General features: G+C 40.1%; 1 pseudogene; it reads left to right on the top strand.

Moving 5' to 3' along the window:
• Nucleotides 1–877: 877 nt before the first annotated feature.
• LOC101447030 (protein EFR3 homolog A-like) lies at nt 878–12,738 on the top strand (annotated as a pseudogene).
• Nucleotides 12,739–12,964: the final 226 nt, after the last annotated feature.

The raw sequence follows: 12,964 nt of genomic DNA, 5'->3' as shown, positions 1-12,964 counted from the left end.
GGGTCTTGGCATTCAAGTCAGCTACCAACAGCGTCATTTGGGGCTATCTTGTTAAAGGCAGCTACACCACAGACACCGAGCAGACACTCCCTGGGGCCCCACCCCGCTGGGGTTTATTTACCAAGCCAGTCTCCCAGACAGAAGAAGCTCCACTCACTTCATCTCTCCTTCAGGCTTCAGAGAGTGGCAGACACTTACCCTAGGCAGTTGTTAAAGTCCTGGGAGGCTTGTTAATCAAAGGTTCCTTAGCTTCATCTAACAACAGGGGTGTGTTGCATAAAACTTCCAGAGTCAAGTGCTGGCTCTTCCTCCTCAAAAGAAAGCCCTGAAATGGAAAAGGCTTCCCACTGAGATAAAAGCTAAACTAGCAAATGATAACATTTCCAAAATAAACCATTGGGCTGCCCGGGAATGAAAAGAAGAGGAGGGAGATGTCCCAGAGGCCCACAGGCTAAACCCAACCCTTTGGTCAACAGAAGGGAGGGGACTGGCAGAAGAGCTGGAATAAGAAGTGTGTCTTTCTGGCATGTTTTCCAAGAGGCCACCCTGCCTGGATCATCCTGCCCTTCCCCATGTTTTCCCCATAATTCCTGCCTTCTTCACAAGGTGCACGCTGAAAGGACATGTTAGGCTGTTGTTCTGCATTTAAATTTTTTTCACTGTTTAATCTCAGAAGGCTGTTTATTGGAAACAGATTATATTTTTATTTTTTTTTAGTAGGGTCAGTGCTGCACACAGCTGAGCCAGCAGTGGTGGTTGTCACTGGTATCGCTGTTTGAACAGAGGGGTCCCGGGTGACTCCCTCCACACTTCGCCCTGGTCTCACCCTTCGTGGCCCGGCTGAGCCCAGTGGTGGCTCAGGGTCACCACGCCTACCCAAGACTGCTGCTGCTGTTCCACTTTGAATCCTTGTTACATCCTCATTACATCCTGGTGGACAACATTTTCCCTGAAGCCCCCAAAGATGGACTTGTTAAAGCTGAAATGGAGAAACTGATATTTTATGCAGTATCTGCTGCAGAAAAATTGGTTCTTGCCTGGCAAAAAAGTTGAGCAGAGATGTCAGACATTGTTCTGGGGGTTTTAATTGCTATGGAGCACTGGACCAACTTTTCATGGCTTGTCATTCTTAAAGCATCAAGCCATTTGTAAAAAGCTTTCTTCATGTGTAGCAAAACTGCTGGAAACAGGGGAACCAAAGCTACAAGTTCTTGGAACAAATTCTTTCGTTGTTTTGCAAATATTAAAGAGGACACATCCTTGTATCACCAACGTGACAACATTTTTATATCTCCATTCAGTGCCACATGTCATTCCTGCCATAGTGATCCAGAAATACGAACAGAAATCTGAATTGCTAGAATCATGGTATTCAAGGCCTGGTTTGAAAAAAACAGTTAATGAAGAACTTCAGGCTACCATTTGAGAACGTCAGCATATGGATAAAGATGATTTCATCTCTATTCTTTAACACGTAAAAGACAGAAGAGATCATGGGAAATAGTGTGGAGGGGGAAGGGGTGTATATGGGAATCCCCCTAAATTTTTGATATATCACTTATATAATCTAAAGCTTCTTTAAAAATTAATTTTTTTGTAAACAAAGACGTTGATAGTCAAATAGGTCCTCCTTCTTCCTCCACATCCGACAAGGCAGAGGATCCCTCTGTGCAGGTCGAAAACAGTTTTAGAGAACGCCTGTGTCGAGTGACTTTTGGGAATATAAATGCTGCCAGACCAGTTTTTTTGTACATTTAGATCATCATAAACTATGGGATCCCAATGAATTTGCAGTCCACTGCTTCAAAATTATAATGTATTCCATTCAGACTCACCACATGATCCAGGAGATTCTGGGACACCTTGATGCTTGTAAAAAAGATTCTCCAGAGTTGGAGCAGTTACTATTCAGGTTGTTAGAGGCTGTTGCTGTTGATGCTAAAGGTTCCATAGGCCCCACAGTGCTGGGAGTCTTTAACACCCTACTTGTGAAGCGTGTGCGTCGCAGTGCTGAATCTGAAGCAAATGATTTACAGGGAGGATCTGTAGGCAGTTCCAACTTAAACACAAGTTCCAAAGACAATGATGAGAAGATTGTGCAGAATGCTATTATCTAAACAATAGGCTTTTTGGGAAGTGTATTAGTTAGCCAAAGGGATGCTGGTGCAAAGTACGGAAATTGGTTGGTTTTTATAAAGGGTATTTACTTGGCGTAGAAGCTTACAGATAGATAGCAGGCCATAAAGGATAAGTTACTTCCCTCACCAAAGTCTATTTTCACATGTTGGAACAAGATGGCTGCTGACGTCTGTGAAGGTTTAGGCTTCCTGGGTTCCTCCCTTCTAGGGTCTTTCTTCTCTCTGGGTTCAGGGTTCTTCTCTTCCCAGGGCTTGCTTCTTTTCCCTCTGTGAGCTTACTACCCAGGGCCCCAGCTTAAGACTTCAGCATCAAACTCCAACATCAGAACTCCAATATCAAGAACCCATGTACTCTGTCCTTTGCCATGCCTTTTATCTATGAGTACCCACCCACCAAAGGGTGGGGACTCAATGCCCTACTGGCACAAGAGATTCACATAATTACTTAATCAAGTAAGCCTATGAATCCAATATAATCTAATATGCCCAGAGGAAAAGATCAGTTTACAAACATAATCCAATATTTCTCTTTGACATTCATCAATAACATCAAACTGCTATAGGAAGTAACCTACCAGATTATCAAAGGTCAGAAATCATGATGTTCATTATGGGGAAATTACCTGTTTTTGGAACAACCACCCATAATTTGATTATTAGTCAACCAGGAGATTTGGAACCAGGTGGATTCAGATAATGTTGCTGAGATCTTTACATATAGTAACTTCTGGATACAAAGGAAAGACGATTGTTACTGCACTACCTGGGTCTCTTCTGGCTCCTTTGTTATCACTATTGGTCATGGAAGACCAAGAACTGAGACAATTAGTCTTGGAGGTGATGCATAAGCTTAGGAATCACCATGACAATAGAGCAAAGCGTCACCGAATCAGAATAATACCAGATGTAGCTGAACTGAAGTCTAAAAGAGAAAAAATTTGTAGACTGGACACAAGTTTCATGAAAAACAATGGGTAACAACTATATACACACATATATTTGGGCTGCAAAGAGGAAGACAATCTTCTAAAAAACTATGAGCTACTTTATACTTCTCTTGCTCTTATAACTATTAAACTGGCCAGTGAAGAAGTGGTTATTGATCTCATTTGATTAGCCACTGCTTTACAGGACAGTGCAATTATCAGTGAGGATAATTTACCAGTGTTCCATCGCTGTAGAATCATGGCTCTGGTTGCTGCATATCTCAACTTTGTAAGTCAGATGATAGCTTTCCCTGCATTTTGCCAGTATGTTAGCAAGGTTATTGAAATTTGAACTAAGGAAGCCCCTTGGTTCCTACCAGAGCATAGTTTCAGAGATAAGTGCATGCTTCCAAAGTCTTCAGAGAAGCAATGACAAATGTTTGTACTTTCTAACCAACAAGATTGCAGAATCATGAGGCAGTAGTGGATGTAGTATGGACAGATTATCAATACCATATGTGCCACAAGTAACAGATGAAGATTGACTTTGTAGAAGAAGGAGCAGTGTGGACACTGCATCCATTCAGTGGATATTTTACCTAGCAAAGTTCCTTCTGATGATGTGGCTGATAACAATGAAGAAACCACCTTTGTATGGGGGCACGTTCAGAACTTGGAGTTGTCCTGAATGATACTGCAGGGACAGATACAGGACATTATATATCCTGCCATAACCCTCTGAATGTACTGGGGAAGAGTGTAAACTACAATGTGGACTACAATCCATGAAGTGTACTGGTGCTCCAAAATGTATTCACCAAATGCAGTGAATGTGCCACAGTAATGAAAGAGGTTGTTGATGTGAGAGGAGTGGGGGGGTGTATATAGGAACCTCTTATTTTTTTATTATTATTATTTATTTATTTTTTAAAATTACATTCAAAAAATATGAGGTCCCATTCAACCCCACCGCCCCTACCCCCCACTCCCCCCACAGCAACACTCTCTCCCATCATCGTGACACATCCATTGCACCTGGTAAGTACAACTCTGAGCATCACTGCACCCCATAGTCAATGGTCCACATCATAGCCCACACTCTCCCACGTTCCATCCAGTGGGCCCTGGGGGGATCTACAATGTCCCGTAATTGTCCGTGAAGTACCACCCAGGACAACTCCACGTCCCGAAAACGCCTCCACATCTCATCTCTTCCTCCCATTCCCCAAACCCAGCAGCCACCATGGCTATCCTTCCCACACCCATTCCACATTTTCTCTGTGGACATTAGATTGGTTGTGTCCATTGCACATCTATGTCAAGTGGGGGCTTAGATTCCACATGGATACTGGATGCACTCCTCCTGATTTCAGTTGTAGACACTCTAGGCACCATGGTGTGGTGGTTGACCTTCTTCAACTCCATGTTAGCTGAGTGGGGTAAGTCCAATAAATCAAAGTGTAGGAGCTGAAGTCTGTTGAGGCTCTGATAATATGGGTGTCATATTATCAGTCCAGAGATTCAAATCCCCTAAATATATCTTAAACCCCAGCACCAACTACAATTCCAATAAAGTAGCATGCAAGTCTTGTAAAAAGAGATCCCCTCTGAGTCCAATTCCATCACGCAGAAACACCAGCTCCAAAGAAGGGCCATCTGACATGGCAGTGAACCCCATCTGCCATGACCATAGAACCCGTGGGTCTCTTTATTCCTCAAAAGAACCAATACCTGGGGTTGTATCTACTTTATCTGTCTCTTAGACTCTGCTCAATTGTGCATAAGGGCATTCCTTCTGACAACCTCCAGACTCTTTTTTAGAGACTCATAGCCTTATAATCTCGTTTCTCCTTTCCATTTCCCCCTTACATTAGGTCAATCAGCATTTTTAACTCCTGTTATTATATGTAGACAGGGATATTCTGCTGGTCCATGTTGAACCTTTAATTCAAGGTCATTTTCTAGTTGCATCTTCAGCTGGTATGTGGTAGTGATCCCTTGGTGCCAGGGAGGCTTGTCCCCAGGTGTCATGTCCCACACTGGGGGGAATGCACTGCATCTACATGCTGAGCTTGGCTTTGAGAGTGGCCACATTTGAGTAAGATGAAGGCTGTCAGGAGGAAACTCCCAGGCACAGTGCTACTCTAGGCCTTATTCTTATTGCAGGTGTATAGGCTCAAAAGCATAGCCATTAGTATCAGGAGCCCACTGTTGGGCCCTCCTTCCTCCCTGGTCCTTGCCGTTGCACCTGGGGGACTGCCGCTGCTCCCCCAGGATCCACAACAGTGACCCCCCGGCCAGGGACCCAGTACCCCCCCAGCTGTTGTTTTTAATTATTTCCACTATGAGTATATCTAGACATTACTATATACCCTGGGCATATGCCCTGTATACCTCCCTGTCAACCATATATATCCTGTCAATAATATCCTATATCAGTATTCCTCCGCTGCCATTGTTGAACCACTCTGTGCTCCAAAACTTCCTGTAAAGTGAATCCCAACATAATGTCAGCTTCACAAGAGTCTTAGATCACCGAAATTCATATATACAATATACAGTACTTACCCAGATCCACCATAAAACCTTTTCCCTTCCACAGCGATATTCTTTTAACTTATTCATATCATATTTCCTGAAACTGATGTACAGATTCCGAGACAATAGCTTTCAAACAAGGTGACATCTGTGCTTACTATGTGGTCCATACTTTAGGTTGTACAGTTTTCTAAATTTTTTAGTTATCCTATGTTTTGCCTTATGGTTTACATTATTAGTCTGTTGTCCCCTATATGTTTTTGGTGTAATATTACATGTTTTATATTCATCCTCGTGTACTCTCACAAAACTCCTCTCTTGCCCCCATGTTTACCTTGGTTCCATCCATTCCACATCCATTTTCCTCTCCCCTTGGGGCCTACAACGCCAGCCAATCTACATTTCCCAAGAAGCCATGTCCAGAGATACTTGCAGCAGTATTCAGGGCCTGACTTTCTCAACTGCCCTAATGCCCTGGGAGCCACCCTTTCTCACGAGAGATACAGTTCTCTCTATTCGACGGCATTAGTCCTCCCCAGGATGTGGGTCCACCCCAACTCTCACTTCTTGGGTCTCTTCCCAATCGTACAACCCACCTTGGCAAAATGAGCCTTCAGCTATTCCCCTGGAGTCCGTCCCGCATCAGACCATACTCCCTGAGCATCCTAAACAGGTAACCCTCCTACTTATACTTTGATACGATTTTCTCAACATTTTGTTCTCAACGAACACCTGACACTCTCCCATGTTCGTATGTTGCCCCTCCCTCCCCCCAATTTTTGGACAATATTACCCCTCTGCCCATCCCCAGCCCCCCTCAAACCCACAAAGCCCCACCCAAAGGCAACCCCTTGCCCCCATTTTGTCCCTTCTTTGTGCTCATACTTACCGCCAGCTCATCACAGATTCCACCCCTGCAGACGTTAACTCACATCCTTCCTCCACCCCCCAATTTCCTGTAAGCCTCTTTTCCAGACTCTAGCTCTCTGAGGCAGTTTGCTTATTTCATATCATTGAGGTTATGTAGTACTTGTCCTTCAATGCCTGGGTTGCTTCACTCAGCATAAGATCCTCAAGGTTCATCCATGTTATCACATGTGATTGTAGTGTATTTGTTCTTATAGCCGAGTAGTATTCCATTGTGTGTATATACCACATTTTATTGATCCACTCGTCTGTTGATGGACATTTGGATTGATTCCAACTTTTGGCGATAGTGAACAATGCTGCTATGAACATTGGTGTACATATATCGGTTTGTGTCCTTGTTTTCAGTTCTGATGGGTATATACCCAGCAGTGGTATTGCTGGGTCATATGGCAAATCTATGGTTAGTTTTTTGAGAAACCGCCAAACTGTCCTCCAGAATGGTTGGATCCTTCTGCATTCCCACCAGCAGTGGATGAGTGTTCCCCTTTCTTCACATCCTCTCCAGCATTTGTATTCTTCTGTTTTTTTCGTAGCTGCCAATCTTTTTTTTTTTTTTTTTTTTTTTTAATTTTAATTTTTTTATTTTTTATTGACTTTGTAATAATATTACATTAAAAATATATATGTGAGGTCCCATTCAACCCCACCCCCCCACCCCCCCCTCTCCCCCCCCCCAACAACACTCGTTCCCATCATCATGACACATCCATTGGATTTGGTAAGTACATCTTTGGGCACCTCTGCACCTCATATACATTGGTTCACATCATGGCCCATACTCTCCTCTATTCCATCATGTAGGCCCTGTGAGGATTTACAATGTCCGGTGATTACCTCTGAAGCACCATCCAGGCGTAGCTGCCAATCTTATGGGAGTAAGATGGCATCTCATTGTAGTTTTGATTTGCATTTCCCTGATAGCTAGAGATTTGGAGAATTTTTTCATGTGCTTTTTAGCCATTTGTATTTCTTCTTTGGAGAAGTGTCTGTTTAAATCTTTTTCCCATTTTTAAAATGGGTTGTTTATCTTTTTGTTTTCAAGATATATGAGTTTTTTATATATGCAAGTTATAAGTCTCTTATCAGATATATGGTTGCAAATATTTTCTCCCATTGTGTGGGTTCCCTTTATACTTTCTTGACAAACTCCTTTGAGGTGCAGAAGGCTTTAATTTTCAGGAAGTCCCATTTATCTATTTGTTCTTTTGCTGCTCGTGCTTTTGGTGTGATATTCATGAAGCCATTTCCTATTACAAGGTCCTGTAGATGTTTCCCTACACTGCTTTCCAAGATCTTTATGGTCTTGGCTCTTATATTTAGGTCTTTGATCCATCTTGAGTTGATCTTTGTATAAGGTGTGAGATGGTAATCCTCTTTCATTCTTCTACATATGGCTATCCAGTTCTCCAGGCACCATTTGTTGAATAGGCCATTCTCTCCCAGTTGAGAGGGTTTGGTGGCTTTATTGAATATTATATGGCTATATACATGAGGTTCTATATCTGAACTTTCAATTCAATTCCATTGGTCTGTGTGTCTCTCCTTATGCCAATACCATGCTGTTTTCACCACCGTAGCTTTGTAGTATGTTTTGAAGTCAGGAAGTGTGATTCCTCCTATTTCGTTTTTCTTTTTCAATATGTCTTTGGCTATTCAGGACCTCTTTCCTTTCCAAATAAATTTCATAGTTAGTTTTTCTAGTTCCTTAAAGAAGGCTGTGTTGATTTTTATTGGGATTGCATTGAATGTGTAGATCAGTTTTGGTAGGATAGACATCTTAATAATATTCAGTCTTCCTATCCATGAACAAGGAATATTCTTCCATTTATTTAGGTCTTCTTTGATTTCCTTGAACAGTCTTGTATAGTTCTTGGTGTATAAGTTTTTTACCTCTTTAGTTAAATTTATTCCTAAGTATTTGATTTTTTTATTTACTATTGTGAATGGTATTTGTTTCTTGATTTCCTCCTGATCTTGCTCATTATTGGTGTACAGAAATGCTACTGATTTTTGCGCATTGATCTTATAACCTGCGACTTTGCTGAACTCATTTATGAGTTCTAGAAGCTTTGTTGTAGATCTCTCAGGGTTTTCTATGTATAGGATCATGTCATCTGCAAATAATGAAATTTTGACTTCCTCCCTTCCAATTCGAATGCCTTTTATATCTGGTTCTTGCCTCAGTGCTCAAGCAAGTACTTCCAAGACAATGTTAAATAGGAGAGGAGACAATGGGCATTCTTGTCTTGTTCCTGAGTTTAGAGGGAAGGATTTCAGGATTTCGCCATTGTAAACAATGTTGGCTGTAGGTTTTTCATATATACTCTTTATCATGTTCAAAAAGTTTCCTTGTATTCTGATCTTTTGGAGTGTTTTTATCAAGAAGGGGTGCTGTATTTTGTCAAATGCCTTTTCTGAATCTATAGATATAATCATGTGATTTTTTTCGTTCAATCTGTTTATATGGTGTATCACATTGATTGATTTTCTTATGTTGAACCATCCTTGCATACTTTGACTTTGGTACTAGGATAATGTTTTTTTTTGTTTTTTTTTTTTAATTTTTTAATTTTTTATTGACTTTGTAATAATATTACATTAAAAATATATATGTGAGGTCCCATTCAACCCCACCCCCCCACCCCCCCCTCTCCCCCCCCCCAACAACACTCGTTCCCATCATCATGACACATCCATTGGATTTGGTAAGTACATCTTTGGGCACCTCTGCACCTCATATACATTGGTTCACATCATGGCCCATACTCTCCTCTATTCCATCAAGTGGGCCCTGTGAGGATTTACAATGTCCGGTGATTACCTCTGAAGCACCATCCAGGGCAGCTCCATGTCCCGAAGACGCCTCCACCTCTCATCTCTTCCTGCCTTTCCCCATACCCTTTGTAGGATAATGTTGACATCATAGAAGGAGTTCGGCAATGTTCCTTCTGTCTCGATTTTTTGGAATAGTTTCAACAGGATTGGTGTTAGTTCTTTCTGGAATATTTTGTAGAATTCACCTGTGAAGCTGTCTGGCCCTGGGCTCTTCTTAGTTGGGAGATTTTTAATGACTGATTCTATCTCTTTGCTTGTGATTGGTTTGTTAAGATCATCAATTTCTTCTTTTGTCAATATGGGCTGCTTATGTGTTTCTAGGAATTTGTCCATTTCCTCTAAATTGTCATTTTTGTTGGAATATAGTTTTTCAAAGTATCCTCTTATGATGGTCTTTATTTCTGTGGGGTCAGTGGTGATATCACCTTTCTCATTTCTTATTTTGTGTATTTGCATCTTTTCTCTTTTTTTCTTTGTTAGTCTCGCTAAAGGTTTGTCAATTTTGTTGATATTCTCAAAAAACCAGCTCTTGGTCTTGTTTATTTTTTCAAGTGCTTTCTTATTTTCTATTTCATTTAGTTCTGCTCTTATCTTTGTTCTTTCCTTCCTTCTTCTTCCTGTTGGGTTACTTTGTTGTTGTTTTTCTAATTCCATCAGAAGTGCAGTTAGTTCTTCAATTTTTGCTCTTTCTTCTTTTTTGATATGTGAATTTATGGCTATAAATTTCCCTCTCAGTACTGCTTTTGCTGCATCCCATAAATTTTGGTATGTTGTGTTATCATTATCATTTGTTTCAAGGTAGTCATTGATTTCTTTTGAGATTTCCTCTTTGACCCACTGTTTTTCTAAGAGTGTGCTGTTTAATTTCCAAATTGTGGTGTGAAGTCTGGGCCTCCGTCCCTTGCAAATTTCCAGCTTCACTCCACTGTGGTCAGAGAAATTGTTTTGTATGATTTCGATCCTTCTGAATTCATTAAGCCTTTCTTTGTGGCCTAGCATATGGTCTATCTTGGAGAATGTTCCATGTGCGCTTGAGAAAAATGTATATCCTGCTGTGTTTGGGTGTAATGATCTATATATGTCTATTAGATCCAGCTCTTCTAATATACTGTTCAAATGTTTTTTTCTTTAGTGATTCTCTTTTGAGATGTTCTGTACAGAGTTGATAGTGGTGTATTAAAACCCCCACTATAAATTGTAGATGCATCTATTTTTTCACTTAGTTTTTCCAGCGTTTTTCTCATGTATTTAGAGGCACCCTTGTTAGGAGCATAAATATTTATGATCATTCGATCTTCTTGACAGATTGTCCCTTTCACTAAAATGTAGTATCCTTCTTTGTCTCTCACAATTGTTTCACATTTAAAGTCTATTTTGTCTGATATTAATATAGCTACTCCTGCCTTTTTTTGTTTGTTGTTTGATTGTATGATTGTTTTCTAGCCATTCACTTTCAACCTCCATGAGTCTCTGGGTCTAAGATGTGTCTCTTGTAGACAGCATATAGATGGGTCATATTTCCTTATCCAGTGTCCCAGTCTGAATCTTTTGAAAGGTGAGTTTAATCCATTGACATTTAGTGTTATTACGTTCAGAGAATTATTTGTGGTAGCCATATTTTGGTTGGATTTGTGTTTGTTATATTTTGTTTGTAATATTTTATTTTCCCCTTCTATTTTTGTCTTTTTTGTTGCTCTTACACTATCCTCCATCTCTGACTGTCCTGTTTTTTCCTTTCTTCCTGCAGAACTCCCTTAAGAATTTCTTGAAGGGGTGGTTTCTTGTTGATATACTCTTTCAGTTTCTGTTTATCTGTGAATATTTTGAACTCTCCATCATTTTTGAATGCTAGTTTAGCTGGATAGAGTATTCTTGGTTGGAAATTTTTTTCCTTTAGTACCTTGACTATATCATACCACTGCCTTCTTGCCTCCATCGTTTCAGATGAGAAATCAGCATTTAATCTTATGGAGCTTCCCTTGTATGTGATGGTTTTCTTTTCTCTTGCTGCTTTTAGAATTTTCTCTTTGTCTTGAGCATTGGATAATTTGACAAGTATATGTCTTTGGGTGGGCCTGTTGGGGTTTAGGACCAGTGGAGTGTGCTGTGCTTCTTGGATATGTACATCTGTCTCTTTCAGTAGATTTTGGGAAGTTTTCAGTCATTATTTCCTGCAACACTCCTTCTGACCCCTTTCCCTTCTCTTCTCCTTCTGGAATGCCTATAATACATATGTTTGAGTGTTTTGCATTATCATTCAGGTCCCTAAGTCCTATCTGGATTTTTTTTTCCTTTTTATTGACCACTTCTACTATCTGTTTGATTTCCAATGCACTGTCTTCCACATCACTAATTCTCTGCTCTGCCTCTTCTAGTCTGCTGATATTTGCTGCAAGTGTATTTTTGATTTCTTGAATTGTGGTGTTCATTTCCATCATATCTGTTATTTTTTTGTGCATGTCTGCAATTTCCCCTCCAAGTGTTGTCTTCATGTTGTTAACCTCTTTCATTACTTCATCAAATTTGTCGGTGATAAATGTTCTGAGATCTTTCATTGCTTGTACGAAGATCTGCTCCCCTTCCTGATTTTTAGTTTGTTGATTGGATTCAGCCATGTTTTCCTGATTACTGGTTTGGTTTGTAGATTTTTGTTGCTGTCTTGTCATCATTTTTTCTTGATGGGTTTAATCAGTTCCTTAGCTTCTTTGTCTAGTCTTGGAGATTAATTAGCTGTTGTTTTTGGGTAAGTGTTATATCTTCTCTTTGTCACTTTGTTCTTCTTATTCCAATTTCTTATTGCTGGTTAAGTTCAATCATTGTTGCTAATTCCACTCCGAGAAATACATCCAAGACAAACTGCTGTACAATGAATCTACAGCAAGTTCATGGCAGTCAAAACGGGCACGGAGCAGGGGGCAGGCGGGCATCTGAGGAGGTCTTATATTTTTTAATGTAACATTTTTTGTGATCTATGTATCTTATTTTTTAAAAAATACAATTAAATAAAAATTAAAAATTAAAAAAAAAAGAAAAGAAAATTTCAGTGGTAGCTGGCAGTGGTTCTGTCAGAGTAAAAAAAAAAAAAGAAATCACCTTTGAAGCATTGAAGAAAGCAATTGACACCAGTGGAAGGGAAGAACAGGAGAAAGAGGTATATTGTGAAAAGAAAATTCCAGAAAGCACCTTTTGAGGAAATAGCAGCACAGTGTGAATCTAAAGCAAATTTGCTTCATGATAGACTTGCTAAGATATTGGAACTCACCATTTGCCCTTCTCTAAGTCTATCAGGAGCACTGGCCGTTACTTCTGGGCATGCCCAATACCAGTCTGTCTCAGTCTATAAGATGAAGTTTCCATATCTGTGTGTATAATGAGTGGCTCATGAGGACCTCAGAATAGTATTTTAAAGCCTAAAAATTAAGGCCAAGTTGAGTTTTTAGGGTTTACTTGATGCATATTAATATACATATTGGAACTTATCTTTAACCAAATGCTTGATATACCATACTAGAAATTGTGGAACTATGTATTATTTAGAGTACTTTTGAAGTTAGATTTATATCATGTTAATTTCTTTTTGGATTTCTATTGGTTTTT

This window comes from Dasypus novemcinctus, chromosome 4 (genome assembly GCF_030445035.2).
Source record: "Dasypus novemcinctus isolate mDasNov1 chromosome 4, mDasNov1.1.hap2, whole genome shotgun sequence".
Lineage (NCBI taxonomy): Eukaryota > Metazoa > Chordata > Mammalia > Cingulata > Dasypodidae > Dasypus > Dasypus novemcinctus.
Note: the sequence above shows the minus strand (reverse complement) of the source record. Positions and strands in the feature narration are given on the sequence as shown.